This window comes from Hyperolius riggenbachi, chromosome 10 (genome assembly GCF_040937935.1).
Source record: "Hyperolius riggenbachi isolate aHypRig1 chromosome 10, aHypRig1.pri, whole genome shotgun sequence".
Taxonomy (NCBI): Eukaryota; Metazoa; Chordata; class Amphibia; order Anura; family Hyperoliidae; genus Hyperolius; species Hyperolius riggenbachi.
In genome coordinates, this window is record NC_090655.1 from 48691049 (window position 1) to 48715934 (window position 24886).

General features: G+C 46.2%; 1 protein-coding gene across 3 annotated transcripts in view; it reads right to left on the reverse strand.

Annotated features, from left to right (window-relative positions):
• Positions 1-24886, reverse strand: part of LTBR (lymphotoxin beta receptor) — a 390915-nt gene that overhangs the window by 123005 nt on the left and 243024 nt on the right. For all 3 annotated transcript variants that reach the window (XM_068258500.1, XM_068258499.1, XM_068258501.1), the window contains one exon: positions 23248-23417. The gene's annotated coding sequence lies outside the window, so the exon portion shown is untranslated. The remainder of the gene's footprint in view (positions 1-23247; positions 23418-24886) is intronic.

Below are 24886 nucleotides of genomic sequence, written 5' to 3' on the forward strand. Positions count from 1 at the left end.
CGAGGGCACCTCCTGCCTGCCATGGGCTGGAGGAAGCCCCAGGTAAGTGGATGCAGATTTTTTTTTTTTTTGAAACAGTCCCTGAACCTTCCAGTTTCCTGGCTGTCCTGCTGATCATCTGCCTCTAATACTTTTAAAACATGTAGAAGACAGGGGGAACCATTACTGCTTCTAACGCTGATTCATTAAATACCAAGCCTAACAGTCAATGCGTCAATGCATAAAACATCCATGCATTGCATAAGTGCTTATACCAGTAGCGATAAAAGCTGCATAGTTGGTGCGGTGAGTGCTGGGCGCTGTATCCTAAAGGCTGTTTTGCGCGTGGTTGTGCTTCTATGGAGGCTGCGGGGCGGGGTTTGCAGGCTACCGGTATTTATAACCAATTGCCGTCAGGCGGCGTCATGCCGCTAAGTAACTCCGCCCCTCCACTTTCCTTTCACAGCTCGCTGGACACTGGAGCCCAACTGCGCTCTAGTGATGTCATACATCACGGCCACGCCCGGCTGGTGCATCTCCTGCACTGTATCCTATTGGACAGTGCACATACGACTATTGCGTACATTTGAGGCATAATTATAACTACTGGATAGCACAAAAGTGCTCGACCTAGAATTACAAGTACATAAGGCAACCCAGAGTGTGCGAAACTAAAGGCTAACAAAGAGAGAACGAAACATAAAGTGACAGTAAAGAAAAGGAGCAAAATTGGTTGAAACCAAGTGATAGAGCAAGTGTCCATCGTGTCCCATGCTGTGGGTTCCATTAGTAAATTGAAATGTGCATGCTGGCTTGAGAACCATAAAAGCTAGTACTAACTATAGGGAAAACATTAAAATCATCCTTATCACACAAAAGATAACTATTACGTAAAGGCAAAGTGGAATCAAATATCTTGAGGAAACCGTTGGGCCCCACAGTCCATTAGGATAGGGGGTGCCAACGAGATCCTCCTTGGAAAGGGTGGGTAAAAAATATCAGCGGGAGGGGTCAAGGACAGCAGCACAGCAGTAATCATCAATTACAATTCTAGATAAACCATAGGAATAATGCTTATCTTCATAAATATCAATTTACATCAAAAACAATCTTAAGGAGATAGCGTTCATATTACACTATACGGGAACGGGAGATTTCCCAAGTATACAGTAGCCATGGTAATACAAAAAACAGGAGCTCCAGATCTAAGTGTCCAAAAAGCATGAGAGATCTGTATAATCATTTAGGCCCAAAGGGCCCATAGCATTGGTTCGTAGGATCAAAAGAACTTCCTCGCATTTCAGTTTTCTTTCCCAGTCTCCTCCCCTTACAGAAGGGGGGACCTGTATAAGACCAGCAAAGGTACGTTTATTCTGGTCTCCATTATGATCCTTCCTCGTATGCTCTATTACCCTGGGTGATCGGGAAAAGCAGCTTTTTTCTATCCCTTGAAGTCAGACGCCCAATTAGGAAAGTGTTTTATAGCTGTAATGTGTTATCATTGAGGGACCTACAGCCTGACTAGGTCCCGGTTGGAGAAAAACTGCCAGTTGCATAGCTGGATATTAACGCTTTCAGGCAGGGAAAAAAGAAAAGTAGCACAGCGTAGTTCTTGGTGTTCTTGCCACTGTATATACACGTCTATCTCATCATGCCACATCTCATCTTGGGTACACGTTAAGGAAATGATTTTGACTGACTAGTCCAAATCCTGCAGTTTCTCTTAGATTTTAACTGCTTAATTTTTTTCACTGGAGTATTCCTTTAAACATGTTAGGACAGTCACTTCCTGCCGCTTTCCATTTCACTCTTATTTTAACTGTTTGTAATTTGGAATTACCCTGTAAGTTACTGGTGTTTTTATATATCCTGCATACAGTGTATGCTTCAGACTGGAGCTGCTGAAGAAGCACCAGGTAGGGGCTGAACATAGCGAAATCCATGTCTTATCCCAGCTTGTAATTTCTGGTAAGTATAATTCTTGTCGGGAAATACCCCTTCAGATAAACAATAAAACACAAAGCAACACTTTGGCTTCTCTTCACAAGCACCAAACTTAGAACTTCACTAAACACTTTATTAAGTTTCCAGCTTGAGGGTCTTTTGGGAGGCCTGTTCCCGACAAGACTGAAGGAACTCCATATCCCACCATTTCCTGCTGCGGTCAAAGTCCATCAATGTGCATCCTCTGCGAATCAATGGCCAGAAGTCTGGATGGAAGAAGTGAGCGCCATGAAGAGCACAGAAGGTGACTGAAGGTTCTTCTCTGGACTCTGTTTAGACTACATAAAGTATAATTTCCAGCTTCTCACAATGGCAATGAAAGTGCCTGAGGAATGAGCTGCTGACATCAGCAGCCAATCAGGTTCTTACTTTCAGGTTTGTGTTTCAGTGTGGGAGAAGGAAAGAGAATCTTTTTGGCAGTGCAGATGGTTTTATTAATGACAATAAAGTTTTAATTAAAAAAACACACTTCTGCCTCTTTTACACTCGCAAGCTAAACCTGCGTTGTGTTACCCTATTTTGCCGCAAGGGGCCGCAAAAGCAATGGTTGTCTATGGAGACTTTCACACTTACTGTAGTCTGTTGCGGTGCGGCGGAAGTATCTGAGCCAACCCAAGGGCAACAGTGCGTTACCACAAGCACTGTGCTTGACACACAGTGCTTGGGGTAATGGAAATCTATGGGTGACGCACTAAGCGTGCATCGCAGTGTGCATGCCTGGACCGACGGGAATCCCAGTGATGTACTTCTTGCCCAGCAGGGAGTATGGCACTGAACGGGGGGGGGGGGGGGGGGGGGCGGTGCTATGCATATGACCCTATCGGCACACTCTGACGCAGGGTCATATGAATGTCAACAGGAGCATCGCATCCCCACCACAACACAAAAAATAAATGTAAAACCTCCCTTAATTTAACTATAGCTCAAAGCTGCTACTGCTGCACAAACCAGATCAGACTTACAGAATAGAACTGAGGCAATGAAGGAACACTCTACTGGCCTACTATTATTCAAATCTCACCAGGTTGCCTCATCACTAGACACTGAATATCTATGTCCAGATTCCAGAAGGCTGAGTTGGGGATGTAGCAGTCTTAAGGTGCCCATATATTTACTTGGTTTCCCTGGCAGATTCGATTATTATGATCTAATCTGCCACAGACTGATGCCACAGCATGGCCACCAAATCATTAATTTGATCTAATTATGGCGGAAATCAATCAAAACCATCAATCACGCAGGCTGATATGATCTCGCTTACATAACCAGTATTTATATATACTGTTCACATACCCAGTATTGATAGCCAGATAGGCTACCAGTAGTAAGTAGACCCCCCCACCCCACCCAATAAAGTTAGCCAGAAGTGCCCCAGTCTTAGGTAGCCCCCCGCCCCCAGTTTAGATAGCCAGATGTGCCGCCAATATTAGGTAGCCCCTCAACCCCTTATAGATATCCAGATGTGCCCCCAGGATTACATAGCTCTTAACCACCCAGTATAGATTGCCAAATATGCCCCCAGTATTAGGTAGCCCCCCAACCCAGCCAGATGTGCCAATGGTTTTAAGTAGCCCCTTCCCCAAACCCAGTATAGCTAGCTAGATGTGCTCACAGTATTACGCAGCCTCCCCCCCATATGCAGAGCGGAGTGGAGTGTGCTTGTAGCTTTGGCTCACCTGGATGCCTCTTCAGCCCTGTCTGTCGCAGCATCTCATCTTTATACACCCCCCCCCCCCCCCCGCCAGGCAAGACTTGCAGGTGCCCAGATGTGGCCCCCTGAGCCTTGGCCAGAACCTAACAGTGTGTTTCAGTAATACTGTATATCCCTCTCTGATCAGATTTCAGTCACTGAGAGATCTATCTGATGGTCGAATCTGGAGGCCATCTATAAGAGTATGACCATCTTTACTTTCTCAGGTGTGGTTACATATTTGTAACTCAGAGATACTAACAAAATAACATTAACTGTTTAGTGGTAGGTGATTACCCTTTCAGAATTTGTAGAGCGCAAGAAACAATGCGACTGTGACAGCTGCGATCCCTGGCCTGGGGCTCTGTGGAGCTCTGGGCAATTGTACAGTTTACTTGTTTGGAAACATGGGCCATGCTTCCATAAGAACTTTTCAGTTTGCCCCCATTCAATGCAAATGTACTTTGTCACTTCGTGATGTGTCCTTTTAATTAAAGCGGACCTGAACTCAAAGCTTCTTCTCAGCTCTAAAAGATAAGCAACAGCATAATAGCCTTCAAAGTAAAACATTTCTTTGTTACAGCCGATTCAATCCTGAAATAAATCTGCAATGTGTCTACTTCCTGCTTTCATGGAAGCAGACATAGGGTTAACATCTTGTGTTTACAAATAAGCTGCTCTGCCAAGGCAGCCAGCTGACACAGCTGAGAGACCAAATTACAGTCGTGATTAGTCACAGATGAGGGGGAATTAGACAAACTCTTTATGTACATACAGGATGTATTTCTCTATGTTTTCCTTCTGTCCTGTGCAAGAGTTCAGGTCCACAGAACTGTATGTCATTTCATGTGCCTCCATTACATTCTATTCCCAAGTTCATGTTATTTTTTGTCTCCTTTAACATTCTACACCGCATTTAATGTTCCCCCAATGTAAGCATAGGTACATAAGTTTAAAGATCAACTGACAAACATGCTAACCTAGAAGTAAAAAACACATATATAAGTAGATAAATACGAGTTCTACTTGCATAGCAGATGTATTGCACTGTCCACGTTATGACTCCTGTGAATTTTATATAGTAAAAGCAGAGAATCCTATTGTAGTCAGTTTCCATCTTTGTTACCTTTGACCTCCTGACATCATTTCCTCCCTCACTCTTTTTTTCTCCTCTTGCTAACTGAGTATTCATTACCCGCCCTCCTCCCAGAGTCTGCAGACACTCCCACTGAGGTCTATACTAGGAAGAAAAGAGAGACAATCGAGGGCCCCCAATAGTGTATTATTGTAAAACAATTGGTGTAGAACGTAAGTAGAGATTAATTATACTCACAAAACTAGGTTGCCAAGGTCAGGCAACCACTTATTTCGCAGCTGGGGAGATTAGACCTGTCCCCGCTCAGGCTAAAAAGTCGCTCTCTGTGAAGAAGAAAGGGGTGTCCACACCCATCCACCAGGTGGATAATCACGTACTAAAGAATACAGAGGCGCCAGCAGAATACAAGTAGTACCAATTTAAAACCAATTAAAATGTGGGTGGTAATGGTGGGCTTACCTACCCAACAATAAGCACAACCACTTTGTATGGTATAGGTAATATTACATTTAATTAGTACGAGAAACAAGAAAAACAGTTTGCAACGCGTTTCACGGGTACGAAGCCCGCTTCCTCAGACAAAAAACATACAAGCAGGAGCAAAAAAGCAGTAGTGTATACTGGTGTGGCACCTCTACTAGGAAGAGGAGGAATATATTATAGATAAAATGAACCCCCAGCATCCAACTGTTTGGCAATGGCAATTAAAGGGCCAGTGCTCCTAAGGTTTGTGATAACTCCAAACCATAACAGCAGAAAAAGTTTTGAAAGTTTTGAATGCAGGATTAGCATCTTTATCAATTAATACACTCAGACCAGATACTGTTGAAATTTGATTTTTATGGTGACAATCCCGGTTTAAGTTAAACTTTAATAATGTAACAGAGCTGTTGAATTTCTCTCTCACTTTAACCTTTAGGTTTTTGTTTTTATTTTAGCTTCCCCTTTATCACTTCCCTAATGAGTTCTTCCAAATGACATTTGTGCTGGAAGTTGAACCTGACGAGTTTCAGGGGATGCTTTAAAACCTTGTTTATTGCGTGATTACTCAGCTATGATCAGCAGATCGGTAGCCTGTGAGCTGGCCTCGGGCGCTATCATTTTGTTGATTTACCACTGTAAGTTGTGTACAGACATTAAACCTCAGATGGCAAGAAACTATTGTTTCAGCAGTCAGTCTGACATGTAAGGAAGCCCCCGGAGAAGGCGTCGCTAGGCGACGGGGGGCAGGACATGAGCGGAACAAGGGGAGGCCTGGGGTCAGGAGGGGATTGGCCTTCCCAGGTAAAGGTGTGTACAGGAGGCTGGCACTGGCCACCCACGTACCTGCATAAAACTAGGAAAACTTGGGGGGGGGACTTCCTTTACAATTTGAACCTGAACTGCACCCACCCACCCCTGGGTGGTAGGTGATTTTGGACTACTTCTGTTAACAGTTTGTCACAGCAAGGATGGCAGTTCTTTGACAATGCCGGCTGGACTGATTATAACAGCGGTGGGACTTGCATCCTGGCTTGGAGGCAGTTGGTGTACCCAACAAGCTAGAAAAACTGCGGCTGGTGGCTGGTACGGTGGATTGTTTAGATCTCTGAATATTTGAGTAGCATTGTCATGGACTCTTTGCACAAAGAGTATTATTTTTAAAGGAGCACTATCAATATCCAAGTGATCTAAAATGGCAATCCTCTATAATAATACGCAAGTGTCTCTGCGTCCTGTCCCTGTGTGTGTGTGTCTGTGCGTCTGCGCTACTGCGCATGTGCGCACGGACAGCCTGTGGGATAGGAGCAGGACGGGGGCTGTGGCGGGCGGGCATGGCGGGCACGTGTGCAAGCACGCTGACGTGGTGGTGGTGACAGACCTAGAGCCCATTTTTAACCACTTAAGCCCTCGGTCGTTTTCACTTTATGCATCCGAGCAATGTTCACCTCCCATTCATTAGCCTATAACTTTATCGCTACTTATGACAATGAACTGATCTATATCTCGTTTTTTCCGCCACCAATTAGGCTTTCTTTGGGGTGGTACATTTTGCTAAGAGCCACTTTACTGTAAATGCATTTTAACAGGAAGAATAAGAAAAAAACTGAAAAAATTCATTATTTCTCAGTTTTCGGCCATTATAGTTTTAAAATAATACATGCCTCCATAATTAAAACCCACGTATTGTATTTGCCCATTTGTCCCGGTTATTTCACCGTTTAAGTTATGTCCCTATCACAATGTATGGCGACAATATTTTATTTGGAAATAAAAGAGCATTTTTCCGTTTTGCATCCATCACTATTTACAAGCTTAAAAAAAAAATAGAAATATTTCATCTTTACATAGATATTTAAAAAGTTTAGACCCTTAGGTAAATATTTATGTGTACTTTTTTCTTCTTATTGTAATGTTGTTTTTTTTATTAATCTTAAACATTTTATGTGGGTATTTTTGGGAGGGTGGGATGTAAATAGTATTTGTTTGGGGTAAATATACATTTAGATGTAGTTTTACTTTTTGGCCACAAGATGGCACAAGTTTGTTTACATGACATAACTCTAATGTACAATGTACGCTTAGAGGGACATAGGAGCCAGAAAAAGTGAAGCTTCTGCTTTTTCTGCGGGGGAAAGGAATCAGTGATCGGGCACCATGGCCCGATTCATTGATTCCTGGGCTATCGATCCGCGGACCGGGAGCACGCGTGCACGTTCGCGTAGGTCTACGTCAAAGAGGACAAAGTGGTTAAACGGGCTAAGGTCACTAGTGTACAAATAATGTCAAAGTAGCTGTGTAAACATTTTCCTAATTTTCATGTTAAATATCAGAGGCAAAAACTTTAATTTGATGTGTGTAGGTTGTAGTTGCATTGGAACAATTAATTAGCAAAGGTGTGCCTGTGCTTTGTGACGTATGTGACACAGCCAGTGCTGTTCTCTGCATGCAAGACTACAGAGTTATATGAAAAGCTGTGGTGTCAGGATTCACACAAAATTACAAATGTTTATGCTATACTTAAACAAGATACATTACAGTAAATTGTGAAACGAATTTGATAACAGAAAAAAAAGAGATAAGCAGTTGAATGGATACACCAGTGATTAGGAACACTTCCCAAACTATTCTTATTATGATTTAAAAAAAAAACATGTTAATCGATAGTGTTGTTTGCAATAATGTACAAAGTGTACCGATAAAGCGGTGGCCTTTTAATTCCAACGGTTGTCACAGTTTCTTTGTTGGTACTTGAGGCCGCTAAATGGGGCCTGCCCAGGTCATGAAGGTATCCATCTTCTGTACATTTAAAAATCTATGGAATCCCTTATTAAAAACCTATGGAATCCCTTATTAACATAACAATGGCTTGCTGAGTGTTATTTCTGTCAGAACATCGGTTCTCAGAAGGAAATAGGGAAGTGTCCACTCTGGCAACAGGAAGAGGGTTGGATGATAGATGAGGAGGAAGTTTGATATGACTCCCACCTTCCTGGGAAGATTAAACCTCTGTGGGTGAAAGGCTACTTGCGTTTGAAATGTACATGAAGAGGCACAGATTAGGTTTTGGAAGAAGTGGGCAAGAATACCTGTGATTTACACTAAGCACTTTATGTTAATTGCATCTAAAGTGCTTTAAACTTCGGGTAAAAAATTGCATACTTACCTACGAGGGAAGCCTCTGGATCCTATAGAGGCTTCCCATTGCATCCTACGGGCATGCAGGAATAAGGGGCGCAAGGAAATTTGGAAGCCCAGTTTCAACTAGTAGAACATCGGTATAATTTACCGTTATTTTGCATTTTAAAACTGTAAATTGTCAAAGTAAAATATTGGAACTTAGTACCAACATTTTACAACTTAACCTAACACTACTCTAACACAAAACCCCACTTACCAATGCCTAACCTTAACTGCCCCCCCCCCCCCCCATTAAAAATGCCCCCCTCACGCCTAACCTTAACTGCTTCCCATGGGCGTCCGCACATTGGGCAAACTGGGACACTAGCCCCCCCCCCCCCCCTCCCCCGGCCGCCAGCTGTATTAACTGAACTGGGGGTCCCTGTCACTACCTCAACTGGGGGGGCACCTGTCACTGCCTGAACTGGGGGGGCACCTGTCACAACCTAAACTGGGGGAGGCGCTCGCAATCTAATTATTACTATAGTCCTAGTCTAATGTCCCACCATTGCTAAGTTCATGTAAATTTGGCTCCACCTGTGACCACACCCACACCCTGGTCCATGGCCACGCCCATTTTTGGGGCCGCATACCCCCCCGGAAAATATTCTGCGGACGTCCATGCTGCCTCCCATGCCTAACCCTTAAAAACACCCTCCTTACACACTTAACCTTAACCGACCCCTCCCCCCACACCTAACCAACACCCGCTATTAATACACAGCTAATATGATAATTTTGGGGTGCCACCATAGATGTCATTATAATTAGCAGCTATAGTGTGACATTTTCTATTTATCGGGTGCCCAATTTTCACACTATAGCTGCTATTTATAATGGGGCCCATTTTTCTAACGATAGCGAGCACCCAAATTTCCCGCTTCGCACCGGTCCCCCATTTTCGTTCTTGGATCCAAAGATTATCCACCAGAGCTTGTTGGTCATTTGATCGGGGCCACGCTCCTCTTCTGGCACTGGTGTGGCTATACTGCAATGGCATGAGTGCAGTTTTACTGCCTCTGCTTGAGTTTGGCTGTACTGCACTGGCGTCAGCGCTGCTATAATGCCTCTGCTTGAGTGCGGCTGTACTGCCTCTGCTTGAGTGCGGCTGTACTGCTTTGGCATGAGTGCGGTTGTACTGCCTCTGCTTGAGTTTGGCTGTACTGCACTGGAGTAAGTGCGGCTGTACGGCTTCTGCTTGAGTGCGGCTGTATTGCACTGGTGTGAGTGCAGCTGCACTGCATCTGTTTGAGTGCGGCTGTACTGCACTGGCGTCAGTGCGGCTGTATTGCACTGGTGTGAGTGCAGCTTTACTGCATCTGCTTGAGTGCGGCTGTACTGCATCTGCTTGAGTGCGGCTGTATTGCACTGGCGTGAGTGCGGCTGTACTGCACTGGCGTGAGTGCGGCTGTACTGCACTGGCGTGAGTGCGGCTGTACTGCACTGGCGTGAGTGCGGCTGTATTGCACTGGCGTGAGTGCGGCTGTATTGCACTGGCGTGAGTGCGGCTGTACTGCACTGGCGTGAGTGCGGCTGTACTGCACTGGCGTGAGTGCGGCTGTACTGCACTGGCGTGAGTGCGGCTGTACTGCACTGGCGTGAGTGCGGCTGTACTGCACTGGCGTGAGTGCGGCTGTACTGCACTGGCGTGAGTGCGGCTGTACTGCACTGGCGTGAGTGCGGCTGTATTGCACTGGAGTGAGTGCGGCTGTATTGCACTGGAGTGAGTGCGGCTGTATTGCACTGGAGTGAGTGCGGCTGTATTGCACTGGTGTGAGTGCGGCTGTATTGCACTGGTGTGAGTGCAGCTGCACTGCATCTGTTTGAGTGCGGCTGTACTGCACTGGCGTCAGTGCGGCTGTATTGCACTGGTGTGAGTGCGGCTGTATTGCACTGGCGTGAGTGCGGCTGTATTCCACTGCCGTGAGTGCGGCTGTACTACCTCTGCTGGAGTGCAACTGTACTGCACTGACATTAGTGCTGCTGTACTGCCTCTGAGTGCGGCTGTACTGCACTGGCGTGAGTGTGGCTGTACTGCACTGGCGTGAGGCAGTGCCGCACTGGCTGTACTGCCTCTGCTTGAGTGCGGCTGTACTGAACTGGCGTGACTGCGGCTGTACTGCCTCTGCTTGAGTGCGGCTGTACTGCCTCTGCTTGAGTGCGCCTGTACTTCACTGGCATTAGTGCTGCTGTACTGCCTCTGCTTGAGTGCGGCTGTACTGCTTTGGCATGAGTGCGGTTGTACTGCCTCTGCTTGAGTTTGGCTGTACTGCACTGGAGTAAGTGCGGCTGTACTGCTTCTGCTTGAGTGCGGCTGTATTGCACTGGTGTGAGTGCAGCTGCACTGCATCTGTTTGAGTGCGGCTGTACTGCACTGGCGTCAGTGCGGCTGTATTGCACTGGTGTGAGTGCAGCTTTACTGCATCTGCTTGAGTGCGGCTGTACTGCATCTGCTTGAGTGCGGCTGTATTGCACTGGCGTGAGTGCGGCTGTACTGCACTGGCGTGAGTGCGGCTGTACTGCACTGGCGTGAGTGCGGCTGTACTGCACTGGCGTGAGTGCGGCTGTACTGCACTGGCGTGAGTGCGGCTGTATTGCACTGGCGTGAGTGCGGCTGTATTGCACTGGCGTGAGTGCGGCTGTACTGCACTGGCGTGAGTGCGGCTGTACTGCACTGGCGTGAGTGCGGCTGTACTGCACTGGCGTGAGTGCGGCTGTACTGCACTGGCGTGAGTGCGGCTGTACTGCACTGGCGTGAGTGCGGCTGTATTGCACTGGAGTGAGTGCGGCTGTATTGCACTGGAGTGAGTGCGGCTGTATTGCACTGGAGTGAGTGCGGCTGTATTGCACTGGTGTGAGTGCGGCTGTATTGCACTGGTGTGAGTGCAGCTGCACTGCATCTGTTTGAGTGCGGCTGTACTGCACTGGCGTCAGTGCGGCTTTATTGCACTGGTGTGAGTGCGGCTGTATTGCACTGGCGTGAGTGCGGCTGTATTCCACTGGCGTGAGTGCGGCTGTACTACCTCTGCTTGAGTGCAACTGTACTGCACTGACATTAGTGCTGCTGTACTGCCTCTGAGTGCGGCTGTACTGCACTGGCATGAGTGTGGCTGTACTGCACTGGCGTGAGGCAGTGCCGCACTGGCTGTACTGCCTCTGCTTGAGTGCGGCTGTACTGAACTGGCGTGACTGCGGCTGTACTGCCTCTGCTTGAGTGCGGCTGTACTGCCTCTGCTTGAGTGCGCCTGTACTTCACTGGCATTAGTGCTGCTGTACTGCCTCTGCTTGAGTGCGGCTGTACTGCACTGACGTTAGTGCTGCTGTACTGCCTCTGCTTGAGTGTGGCTGTACTGCACTGATGTTAGTGCTGCTGTACTGCCTCTGCTTGAGTGCGGCTGAACTGCACTGACATTAGTGCTGCTGTACTGCCTCTGCTTGAGTGCGGCTGTACTGCACTGGCGTGAGTGCGGCTGCACTGCCTCTGCTTGAGTGCGGCTGTACTGCACTGTCGTGAGTGCGGCTGTACTGCCTCTGCTTGAGTGCGGCTGTACTGCACTGGCGTTAGTGCTGATGTACTGCCTCTGCTTAAGTGCAGCTGTACTGAACTGGCGTGAGTGCTGCTGCACTGTCTCTCCTTGAGTGCAGCTGTACTGCCCTGGTGTGAGTGCGGCTGTACTGCACTGGCATGAGTGCGGCTGTACTGCACTGGCGTGAGTGCGGCTGTACTGCCTCTGCTTGAGTGCGGCTGTACTGCACTGGCGTGAGTGCTGCTGTACTGCCTCTGCTTGAGTGCGGCTGTACTGCACTGGCATTAGTGCTGCTGTACTGCCTCTGCTTGAGTGCGGCTGTACTGCACTGGCGTGAGTGCGGCTGTACTGCCTCTGCTTGAGTGCGGCTGTACTGCACTGGCATTAGTGCTGCTGTACTGCCTCTGCTTGAGTGCGGCTGTACTGCACTGGCGTGAGTGCGGCTGTACTGCCTCTGCTTGAGTGCGGCTGTACTGCACTGGCATTAGTGCTGCTGTACTGCCTCTGCTTGAGTGCGGCTGTACTGCACTGGCGTGAGTGCTGCTGTACTGCCTTTGCTTGAGTGCGGCTGTACTGCACTGGCATTAGTGCTGCTGTACTGCTTGAGTGCGGCTGTACTGCACTGGCGTGAGTGCGGCTGTACTGCACTGGCGTGAGTGCGGCTGTACTGCCTCTGCTTGAGTGCGGCTGTACTGCACTGGCATTAGTGCTGCTGTACTGCCTCTGCTTGAGTGCGGCTGTGCCTGTGCAGCAAGCCAGAGTTGCTCATGCACAAGCAGCTTTATGCTACTGAGCAGGCATGACCACACATGTGCCAAAAGAAAAGCGCAGTTCCAATCTTAAAGTGAACCAGAGACGAAGCACCCTTGTGTATTTTACCATAGAAATCAGTGGGAACATTAGAGAAAACATTTACCATGCTCTCTGTTCCATCCTCACTGCTAAAAGTGTCTGTTATCTAGCTGAGATAAGAATCCCAGACTGAGCATTGATTCTGGCTTTGCTATAATGACTCAGCTATAATGATTCCTGAGCAAAGCCAGCAGGGGGCAGGCTTGGACTTGAAGACAGCAAAGAACACAGTCTCAGCTATAATTATTCTGTAGCAAAGCCAGACCGACTGCTTAGTCGGGATTCTTATCTTAGAGGTGATAACAGGCAAATTAAACAGAGAACAATGTAACAAAGAGCAGATTAGGTGTTTACTGTCATGTTCCCACTGATTTATAAGGTAAAATACATGAGGTTGCTTCATCTCTGGTTCTCTTTAAGGAGGGTCCCGAGCAGCCGCGGAGGACAGCATGGAAAGCCTCTGGAGCATGGGTGTCAAACTCAAATACAAAGTTGGCTGAAATTAGACACCGAGACTGAGTCACAGGCCAACCTCAATGTCTAGTGGCCACCTCCCTCCCTTATAATGTTCCCTGGTGTCTAATTCTCCCGCCTTCCCTCTCCTATACAGTTCCCTGGTGAGTAATGGCCTACTCCTTCTCCTATACAGTTCCCTGGTGTGTAATTGCCCCCTCCTTCTCCTATACAGTTCCCTGGTGTGTAATGGCCCCATCCTTCTCCTATACAGTTCCCTGGTGTGTAATGGCCCCATGCTTCTCCTATACAGTTCCCTAGTGTGTAATGGCCCCATCCTTCTCCTATACAGTTCCCTGGTGTGTAATGGCCCCCTCCTTCTCCTATATAGTTCCCTGGTGTGTAATGGCCCCATCCTTCTCCTATACAGTTCCCTGGTGTCTAATTCTCCCGCCTTCCCTCTCCTATACAGTTCCCTGGTGTGTAATGGCCCCCTCCTTCTCCTATATAGTTCCCTGGTGTGTAATGGCCCCCTCCTTCTCCTATATAGTTCCCTGGTGTGTAATGGCCCCATCCTTCTCCTATACAGTTCCCTGGTGTGTAATGGCCCCATCCTTCTCCTATACAGTTCCCTGGTGTCTAATTCTCCCGCCTTCCCTCTCCTATACAGTTCCCTGGTGTGTAATGGCCCCCTCCTTCTCCTATATAGTTCCCTGGTGTGTAATGGCCCCCTCCTTCTCCTATATAGTTCCCTGGTGTGTAATGGCCCCCTCCTTCTCCTATATAGTTCCCTGGTGTGTAATGGCCCCATCCTTCTCCTATACAGTTCCCTGGTGTGTAATGGCCCCATCCTTCTCCTATACAGTTCCCTGGTGTCTAATTCTCCCGCCTTCCCTCTCCTATACAGTTCCCTGGTGTGTAATGGCCCCCTCCTTCTCCTATACAGTTCCCTGGTGTGTAATGGCCCCATCCTTCTCCTATACAGTTCCCTGGTGTGTAATGGCCCCATCCTTCTCCTATACAGTTCCCTGGTGTGTAATGGCCCCATCCTTCTCCTATACAGTTCCCTGGTGTGTAATGGCCCCATCCTTCTCCTATACGGTTCCCTGGTGTGTAATGGCCCCCTCCTTCTCCTATATAGTTGCCTGGTGGCTAATGCCTCCTCCCTCCACTATACAGTTCCCTTGTGTCTAGTAGTCCTCCTTCCCCTATACAGTTCCCTGGTGTTTCTAGTGTTTAGTGGTCCTCACTCCCTCCCATATACAGTTCCCTGGTGTTTAGTGGTCCTCTCTCCCCTATACAGTTCCCTGGTGTCTAGTGGCCCCCTCCCCTATATAATTCCCTGTTCTGTAGTAGTCCTCCCTCCCATATACAGTTCCCTGGTGTTTAGTGGTCCTCTCTCCCCTATACAGTTCCCTGGTGTCTAGTAGCCCCCTCCCCTATATAATTCCCTGTTCTGTAGTGGTCCCCCTCCCCTATACAGTTCGATGGTGTCTAGCAATTCCCCCCTCCCTTTCCCATATGGCTTCCCTGGTGATCTAGGGCTTCACCTAGATCCCCGGTGTCTAGAGTGAGCCAAACATAATGCAAAGTGTGGAAGCCACTTAGGGGCCAAATTTGATGGCTCTGAGGGCCAAATTTGTTTGACTTGTATGATTGTTTACTTTTTTTTAGGCTTCAGCTTCTCAGCTTGTTGATGCACTGGGGCCCTGTATGCAAGGACCCAGAGAGTGAATGAATGTGTTCTTAAACGGTTTTATGATTGAATAAAATGCTTTTATTGTGAGAGCTGGAGACCTGACCCCACATTGTTATCTTTCATTTTTGTGGTGGGTGGCCGCAGGTCATTGGCAGACAACGCTGAGGTTACAGGAGACAGATTAGGATTGTGCATAAAAATGCTGAGTGTTGTTTACTGGGGTTCTTCTGGGTTTGAGAAAAGTGCAAAAGAAGATTCTAAAAAACTTCCGCTGTTGGGTGGCAAAAAGTTTGCAACTTTGTGTGGATCATAACCTGAGCATAGCAAGATGGAAGGTCAGTGTTTTAGTTGTCAAGTGATCAAGTACGTAAATCCAGATTATCCTACAACTGTAAAGAAAAACAATGAGGGATGCAAAAGTTTGGCACCTAATCAGAGGCAATGAGATTGATAAAAAAAAAACTGTGCAGTTTACACACTTATTACTAAAAAAAACAAAAAACTTGTGAGGATTACCCCCAGCACAGGGGCGTAACTAGACTTAATAGGGCCCCCGTGCTAAAATGATAGAATGGGGCCCCCTTGGTCTACAAAGCCCATGGGGGTAATGTGATCGGGAGCTGGTGAATGGCAGCAGAGTGTTCTGCTGTGAAGCCTTGTCTGGAAGCAGGAAAAAAATTGCACACGCTCCTGCACACGGTTTTTGTAAGCGAATGGGGGTTTCTTTGCTAATTGGCTGCACTTGTGGTTGGAGAGAAGAAGGCGGAGGGGCCACCCTGCAATGGCAGGGGTCACAGGGGTGATTGTTACGCCCATGCTCCAGCATCAAGCCATGCATTCTAAAAAAACACTGCTCTATGTGCTGTGGTTGGCTCCGCTAACTTGCTCAGTGGCCATTCCTTGAGAAGGTTTTCAGGTTGCTGATACAGTACGTTCAGCTCATTGAAAAACAAACAAAACAAACATCCACTAAAAGGCCGAGTGGGGACGGTACTTCCCCCACCTGCCATGACGAGTGGTTGCTTCCTATAGCAACCCACACTTGTAAGTGTAAATGGAAATATTTACCCTTGCCAATCATCAGGCGTTATTACACCAGAACAGGCTGTGCTGGCTGTCCCAGCAGTTACTTCTCCCTATACTTCCCTTGCCTGTCATAGGTAGCTACAGGTGCCCCCTTAGTAATAGGTAGCCAGAGGTACTCTCAATATTAAGTAGCTATAGAGGCCCCCCAAGTATTAGGTAGCTTGAAGAACCTCAGTATTAAGTAGCTAGAGGTGTCCCTGACTGAAGGTAGATCTTGTCAGTGGAATGCGGAGAGTCGGGTGTGTAACCTCTCATTTATACTCTCATCAGGACTCAGTAAAGGAGAAGGAGCGAGTGAGCTGCCTTTCCACCATCAGGCGCCTTGAGGCATGTGCCCACAGTTAGGGTTGCAGCGGTATACCGCGGTAATCATACCATGCTCCTGACTCCAGGAGCATGATATGATTACCATGCACAATGATACCGCGGTATACCGCTGCAACCCTACCCACAGTGCCTTATGGTAAATCTTGCCCAGAACGTGATTCCGCCACAGTCCGATGGGTGTATGACACGATTCATTTTCCAACAAGGGGAGAAAATGGACAAGGAAATGTTTTGATTTCTGAATTGTGGGAACATCACATAGAGGCAAGATTGCTATGCAATTTTCCTGCACTCCTCTACTTTGTAGAGAAGCTCATACGTACGTAAACTGCACCAAACAAAATTGGGATCGGAGAAAAAAAAGTGTTGCAAAGGCAGCGCATTAATGGAAACATCCCCGCATGGTTTCCATTGGTTAAGTGATTCACTAGAGTTTTGTGATCCGAATGCGATCGTAAACACTTCACAAAACGCTGCTAGTGGAAAACAATCCTAACATTTTTACCACTCATATGAACTGTGGAAAGAGCTTGAATCTGTTAAATGAACACTAGGGGTCGCTGTGACACAGCACACAAATATGCTGTGCTACAGTAATCTCTGACCTATTTAAAGGAAATTTGTATCATCCCACTTACACTAAGGAATGCAAACACACACATACTACACACACAGACAGTGTTATAGCTAGAGACTATGGGGACCTATAGCAAAATTTTCATGAGTCATTTAGATCCAGGCACTCTTGAGCAATGCCCTCCGCCCCTAACCTATGGATAAGAGTTGACTGGGCAATTTACATTTCCATGCAATGTGCACTGAGACAAAGTCAAAGGGTAGAGAAAAAAAAGGAACGTTAATTGTGAACACATCAAGTACCACCTAGGCCCCCTCATCTCCAGGGACCCATAGCAATTGCTTTGGCTGCTACGGCTATTGCTACGCACATACTACACACACACACACACACACACACACACACACACACACACACACACACACACACACACGACTCTACACACAACTCTACATACATACACACACACACACAACTCTACGCGCACACCCACAAACACAACTCTACACACACACACAAACGACTCTACACACACACACACACACACACACACACACACACACACACACACACACACACACACGACTCTATACACACACGACTCTACACACAGTCACACACATACACATACACACAACTCTACGCACACACACACACACACACACACACGACTCTACACACACACACACACACACGACTCTACACACACACCTCTATACACACACGACTCTACACACAGTCACACACATACACACAACTCTACGCACACACACACAACTCTACACACACACATACAACCCTACACACACACAACTCTACACACACACATACAACCCTACACACACACAACTCTACACACATACACAACTCTACACACATACATAACTCTACACACATACATAACTCTATGCACAACACACATACACAACTCTACACACACACATACAACCCTACACACGTACACAACCCTACACACATACACAACTCTACACACATACACAACTCTACACACATACACAACTCTACACACATACACAACTCTATGCACAACACACATACACAACTCTACACACATAAACAACTCTATGCACACACACACACACACACACACAACTCTATGCACACACAAACACACACACACACACAACTCTACACACACACACACACAACTCTACACACGTACACAACCCTACACACAAACAACTCTACACACATACACAACTCTATGCACAACACACATACACAACACTACACACATACACAACTCTATGCACACACAAACACAACTCTACACACACACACACACACACACACCTCTATACACACACCCTGGAATTGGTCTAAAGTATAACACAGCAATGACACAGTAATCCTAAGCTTGGGTGTGAAGTCCTTGGTCTCAACACCCTGGAACTGGTCTAAAGTATAACACAGCAATGACACAGTAAATAACAAGAGCGGAATCTGGCTAAGTGAATTCCCAGGTCCACCTGGTTCTAACACACTGTAGGATCTGACTGAGCTCTGAGTGCTCACACGTAAGTATTTGCAACGGCAGACAACCAGCAACTGACAAGCAAGATCTATATATACTACAGCGCTCCGCAGCGCCGCCCCCCGCCACTCAGCCAATCAGGAGTTCCGCTGGGATCAGCTGATCGTCCTGATCAGCTGATACCTCTCCTGCTGGCATAAAAGTCCTGTCTTCTAGCGTGCGCACGAGTAGCTCTCCATCTGTGTGCACTAGAAGGCCCAGGCAAACCAGACACATGCTGCTGTGCGGAAACCGCCGGTCTGAAGGCGGAGACAGCCGCCCCCCGCCAGACCGCGCGGCAGCATCTCCGCTATTCATTACAGAGGAGAATTAAAGACAAACTGTTCATTAAAAGCCCCGTGATTGTCAGCGTACACTATGGTTCCAATTCACCAAGCATTATTGCATTCTGTAAAGGAAAAAACGGCTGATTTTACTGAATATTTTGTGAAATGTTAATTCACTTAGGCTGTTACTGCATGTAAAAGTAAATAGTATATAGTATATTTTAGTATATTTGATCCTGTTGGAGCCTCTGTGTACTCTTCTTGTGATACCTGTGTCCACCCTTGGTGGAGGGGTGATATATCTTCTTTTCTTATTTCTCTCTGCTTCAAACACAATAGGGGAATGATAGCTGAGTGAGTTGTGCGCCCCCTTTCTACACTGCACCCTGAGGCTGGAGCCTCTCTCGCCTCTGCCGCGGCCCTGCTCTGTATTTTACCTCCTGACTGGAGAAGTAAGATAACTAACAGCCAGGAAGGTGATAGAAGGGAAGAAACAGAGCAGAGAAAAGATGAAAACGAATCAAACTATTCAGGAAAATAGGAACGTTTTTTTTTATACCTACCTAATGCCACAATATTATTACGTAGTAAATAACAATGATTAATAAAATAATAATGGTGGATTTGAGCTGATACACATTTAATGTTGATTTTATGCAGCTTGGACTTGAGCTTTACTTGTCAGTATAATTATTTAAAAAAAATGCTATCTGTACCACATCTGTCATCCATTTTCACTGCACTGCAATAATTAATCAAATACCGTACTTAATGAAACACAGCATTACTCTGTAAAGTGAACCGGAGACGAGCCTCGAGTCAAGAAAAAAAAAGCAAGAGACCACTAGCCTTGTTTCACATGATCTTTTTGATTTAGGCTGCTTTCACAGTGGGACGTTACAGGCGCACGTTAGAGCAGCCTGTAACGCTGCCCACCGCACAGTAATGAGAAATCAATGGGCTGTTCACACTGCCCACGTTGCGTTACATTGTAACGCTGGACGTTCAAAGAAAGTGCAGCATGCTGTGCGTTATAGGTGGTTTTAGCTGCGTTAGAATGTTTGCACATGCTCAGTAAGGGGAGAGTCCGCTATTGTTTTCCGCTATTGTTCCTAGCCACATGGCTAATTAATATTCACTGCACTGTAGTGTTGTCCAGATCATGAACGATTCAGATCTTTGTGGATCTTTTTTGTGAGTCGAATAATCCGGCTCATCACAATGAAGGATTCGGTTCACAGTGGATGTCTGGAAGAAACAGGAACTGCAGCTTCTGTGCACAAGCACAATCTTTCTGCTGCAGCTCTCCCTGCCCCATTAGCACCCTCTATGTGCCCTCATTCTCCTGCACCTCTCACTCTGCTGCACCCCCTGCTTCCTGCTTCCCTAGTAAAATTATTCGAAGATTCTGTTCAAAGATCTGGATCTTTTCAATGATACGATTCGAATCATCCAAATCATTGAAAAGATCCGGACTTCCCAGGATAGAACCAAGAGCCTCATAACACGGCTCAGTCTGACGTCCAACTTCAACACCGCCATGCGTTGCGTAAGAGGCACGTTATGTGACCTTAACGGCCCCTAAAACGCAACGTCTTAGTGTGAAAGAGGCCTAAAGCTCTTTCCCTACCACCTGAGTTCGGCTAGGGAATCAGTTACAAAAGAGAAATGAATGTCTCATCCCCTGTTATCTTTAAGGCAAGTATTAATATTAATAGTGATCTATACTTTACCTTGCGGCTGAAGTTAAATGATATTAGCTGTCTGGCATTTATTATAAATGGTGTATCCCATGCTCACTTCCTGACGACTGGATATACTTATACATATACCAAGGATTTTTTGCAACTCATTTTGTGTTTTTCTGTAGTCTATTATGATACATCACTTCCATTTTACCTTAGGTATCTTGTTATATAACTTACGCCTCTCATTTGATCATAATTTACTATTGTATATCCATATTTTCAAACCATTCCAGTTACATAATCCTACTTCTTAATTGTTTTTTTTTCTTTTCTTTGATGATATTGGCTATTGTTGCTACAATACTTTCTTGCTATCTGAATTCTCAGGTAAACCTATTCGCTCTGTATGTCTGTTTCTTATATATTTTAATAACAATGATTGAATAGAAAAAAAGCAAAACAAAAAACAGATATTAAGGTGAACCCGAGGTGAGAGTTATATGGAGGCTGCCATATTTATTTCCCTTTAAGCAATACCAGTTGCCTGGCTGTCCTGCTGGTTCTCTGTCTCTAATACTTTCAACCATAGACCCTGAAAAAGAATGCAGCAGATCAGATGTTTCTGACATTATTGTCAGAACTGACAAGATGAGCTGGATACTTGTTTCTGACAAGTGATTCAGACACTACTGCAGCCAAATAGATCAGAAAGGCTGCCAGGTAATTAGTAATGTGTAAAAGGAAATAAATATAAATATGGCAGCCTCCATATCCCTCCCTCTCACCTTAAGTTCACTTTAAGCGTGGAAAGCCTCTACAGGTTTCTTAGATAAGTGTCCAAGCTAACCTCGGGTACACTTTAACCACTTCATGCCATGGGCTGTTTTACCTTACCTTTGACCCAGAGGGACCAAGTGTCCATAGAGACGTGAAATGGCTGTCGCCGGTCACCTAATTGGCCCACCACTCACCTCCACACCAATGATAAAGGCACAGTGACCCAAGCACATGCCGCTGTTGTTAACTGTACCACTGTCTGGGTAAGCTGGATTTTGCTGGACTGACACTACAATGTATGATCGTTCCACATTCTGCTTCTGTGTATTGTATGTTCTGCCTTCCTTCTACCCTCATGGTTGGAGCACACCAGTGAGCCATTTCAGCAAAGAGATCAGATGCAGCGCCTACATGCGGTGAGATCACTTCCAACCTTTATTTCGTTCACCTTTAAAGAGACTCCGAAGTTCACGTTTTTTAAAAAAAAATCTCTTTAACATCATTGCCCTAACTAAAACTTTGCATCCCTGTGGCTAACTAAACTAAACTATGACTGAATTCCCCCCCCCCCTCCCAACTCACCAGCAAAAATCCACGACTTTCTTGGTCGTGGATTTTGCTGCTGGAGGAGGCAGAGCTTTCAGCTGCAGCTCTGCCTCCATGCGCGTCAATCTCCGCCTTAGAGGGGCGGGCGGAGGCGGCGATCCGCGCTGATGGACGTGTGTAGAGGCAGAGCTGCAGCCAAAAGCTCTGCCTCTTCACGAAAGCACTCCCCGCAATGTGCCCCGGGAAATTTGGGGGATTTAGTTAGTGTTCAGCCGTGGGGATGCTGTGCTCTAGTTAGGGCAATGATGTTAAAGAGATTTTTAAAATAAAAACGTGAATTTTATGAGACTTTAGAGTCTCTTTAAGCACAGTGAATGCCACACTGACCACAGTTTATAATACGTATTGAAGTATCTATTTTTTGCCCAGAGGTTAACCTCGGTACACTTTAACCACTTCATGCACTGAGTGCTGTGCTTTGCAGATTTGTGAGCATGTGCAGGGGTTGCTATGCACGCAAGCAGTACACCAGGCTACCCAAGGCCCTTTGACCTCACGTATTACAACACACCGCCAATGCACACCTGCGCAAACATGAAACCACATTCCTGGAGTTATTCGCGTGAACCACGCGATGTCACCCGCCTGAGCTAGCCATCCAGCCCGTGATGGTAAGTGAACATGACGTTGCCCTCTCATGGGCCGCCTCAGGATGACCGCTGGTTTAGGTTTTCCAGGATATCTGCTATGAAAAGCACAGATCAACCTTGCAGCTTGATATTTACAGCAGGCTCCCAGGAGTTGTCTTTGGGACCGCAACCTTTCCACTTGACCAAGTAATAAATCTGACATCCTCGAGTTTAAAATGGCTTCCACCTCATATTCTTCTTTATTCAAAGGTGGGGACAAATCCTGATCTGGAAAGTCATTAGGCTGTACTGGTTTAAAGGAAACCAGAGATGAAGATGCATACAAGATTTATACATACCTGGAGCTTCCTCCAGCCCCATCCGCATGGATTGCTCCCACGCCATCGTCCTCAGCCTTCTCTATCGCTGGTACCGGGTCCCATAACTTTGGCCAGTCGTGGCCAGTTTTACACATGCGCAGTGCGCTCCCCCGTCTCTCCGGCAGAGAATAATACTGCGCCTGCGCAGTACTATTCTCCACCTGAGAGAGACAGAGGGAGCGCAGTGCGCTTGCTCAGACTGGCCGCGACTGGCCGAAGTTACGGGACCCGGTACCGGCGATAGAGAAGGCTGAGAACAGGGGTGTGGGAGCAATCCATGCGGATGGGGCTGGAGGAAGCATCAGGTATGTATAACTCTTGTATGTATCTTCATCTCTGGTACACTTTAAGAAGAGACACATGAAAAACAAAATAAATCATTGTATGACTTGGGTAAAAATAATTCATAGCTTACTGTGTTGATACTGGAAATTGTCTGACAAATGTAGGTCCTACCTTCTTTAAAGGACAGGGGATCCTAAGATCTGAGGTTGCCAACCGCACCAAATCTCCAACCTTCAATTCTAGATCACCTCTTCAGTGTGGGGTCTGTTTTGGCATCTACCTGAACTGCAGCATAGATATACCTTCTTCTGTTGCAGGTACCATGGTTAAAGCAATTGAATCTGAAAGAAATGTTGGATGATAAGCATAATTTGCAATAGTAATAGAAGCATGAAGTGAATTGTGAAAAAAAAAAAAGTGAAAAAAAATTCAGCAACAGCGTACGCCAATTATCCTGAGAAAATGATGAAGAACTGTTCTAATGACTGATTATAGGGTTCTGTATGAACCTTGGTTTGAGGATGATATGCAGATGACATGAAAAGTTTAACCTTCAAGGCAGAACACAACGATTTCCAGAACTTGGATGCAAATTGGGCAAGCCGGTCTAAGAAAATATCAAGAGGAATTCCGTAAAGCCGCACAATTTCTTTAATACAGTAAATGCTGAGGCCGTATCTTCTGCTGATAGTAACTTTTTTAGTTGTATAACATGAGCCATCTTTGTTAACCTTTCTACGACTACAAAAATGGTATTACATCCTTCAGAGAGAAGTAACTCTACTATAAATTCCATAGCCACTGAACTCCAGGGTCTTTGAGGAATCTGTAGGGGCCTCAACAAACCCCAAGGTCTGCTAGCAGGAAGCAGTAGATTTGGGCGCATGAGACAAGTGGACAAAAAGGGCGCCCCATTCACTTCCATTATAAATATCGTTTAATGGGCGCTGAACGGGGAAAATAAGGCGCCGGAGATTTTTAAGGATTTATAACGGCGCCCGGAGATTTTTAAGGATTTATAACTATGTTTGTGATGATTTAAGTTTACAAAATGAGCCCGTGACGAATAACGTTTATGAAGATAATAAATCACTATTTCTAAAACATTTCTAACACATTATTATCCACCCAAAAAAATAATTTACATTTTTTTTCTTTACATTTTTTATTTATTAATGTCTGTAAAACATTATTATCCATAGGGGGTTTTAGGTTTAGGCACCAACAGGGGGGTCTTAGGTTTAGGCACCAACTGGGGGGTCTTAGGTTTAGGCACCAACAGGGGGGTCTTAGGTTTAGGCACCAACAGGGGGGTCTTAGGTTTAGGCACCAACAGGGGGGTCTTAGGTTTAGGCACCAACAGGGGGGTCTTAGGTTTAGGCACCAACAGGGGGGTCTTAGGTTTAGGCACCAACAGGGGGGTCTTAGGTTTAGGCACCAACAGGGGGGTCTTAGGTTTCGGCACCAACAGGGGGGTCTTAGGTTTAGGCACCAACAGGGGGGTCTTAGGTTTAGGCACCAACAGGGGGGACTTAGGTTTAGGCACCAACAGGGGGGTCTTAGGTTTAGGCACCAACAGGGGGGTCTTAGGTTTAGGCACCAACAGGGGGGTCTTAGGTTTAGGCACCAACAGGGGGGTCTTAGGTTTAGGCACCAACAGGGGGTCTAGGGGTTAGGGATAGGTACAGGGAGGGTTTTTAATAAACGAAAATATAAGTTTCACTTTACAAACAGGGAAGATTAACGTTTTAAGAATTGCCGATCTCATACACATTATTTAGTGATTTATAAATTCTTAAAACACTATTTA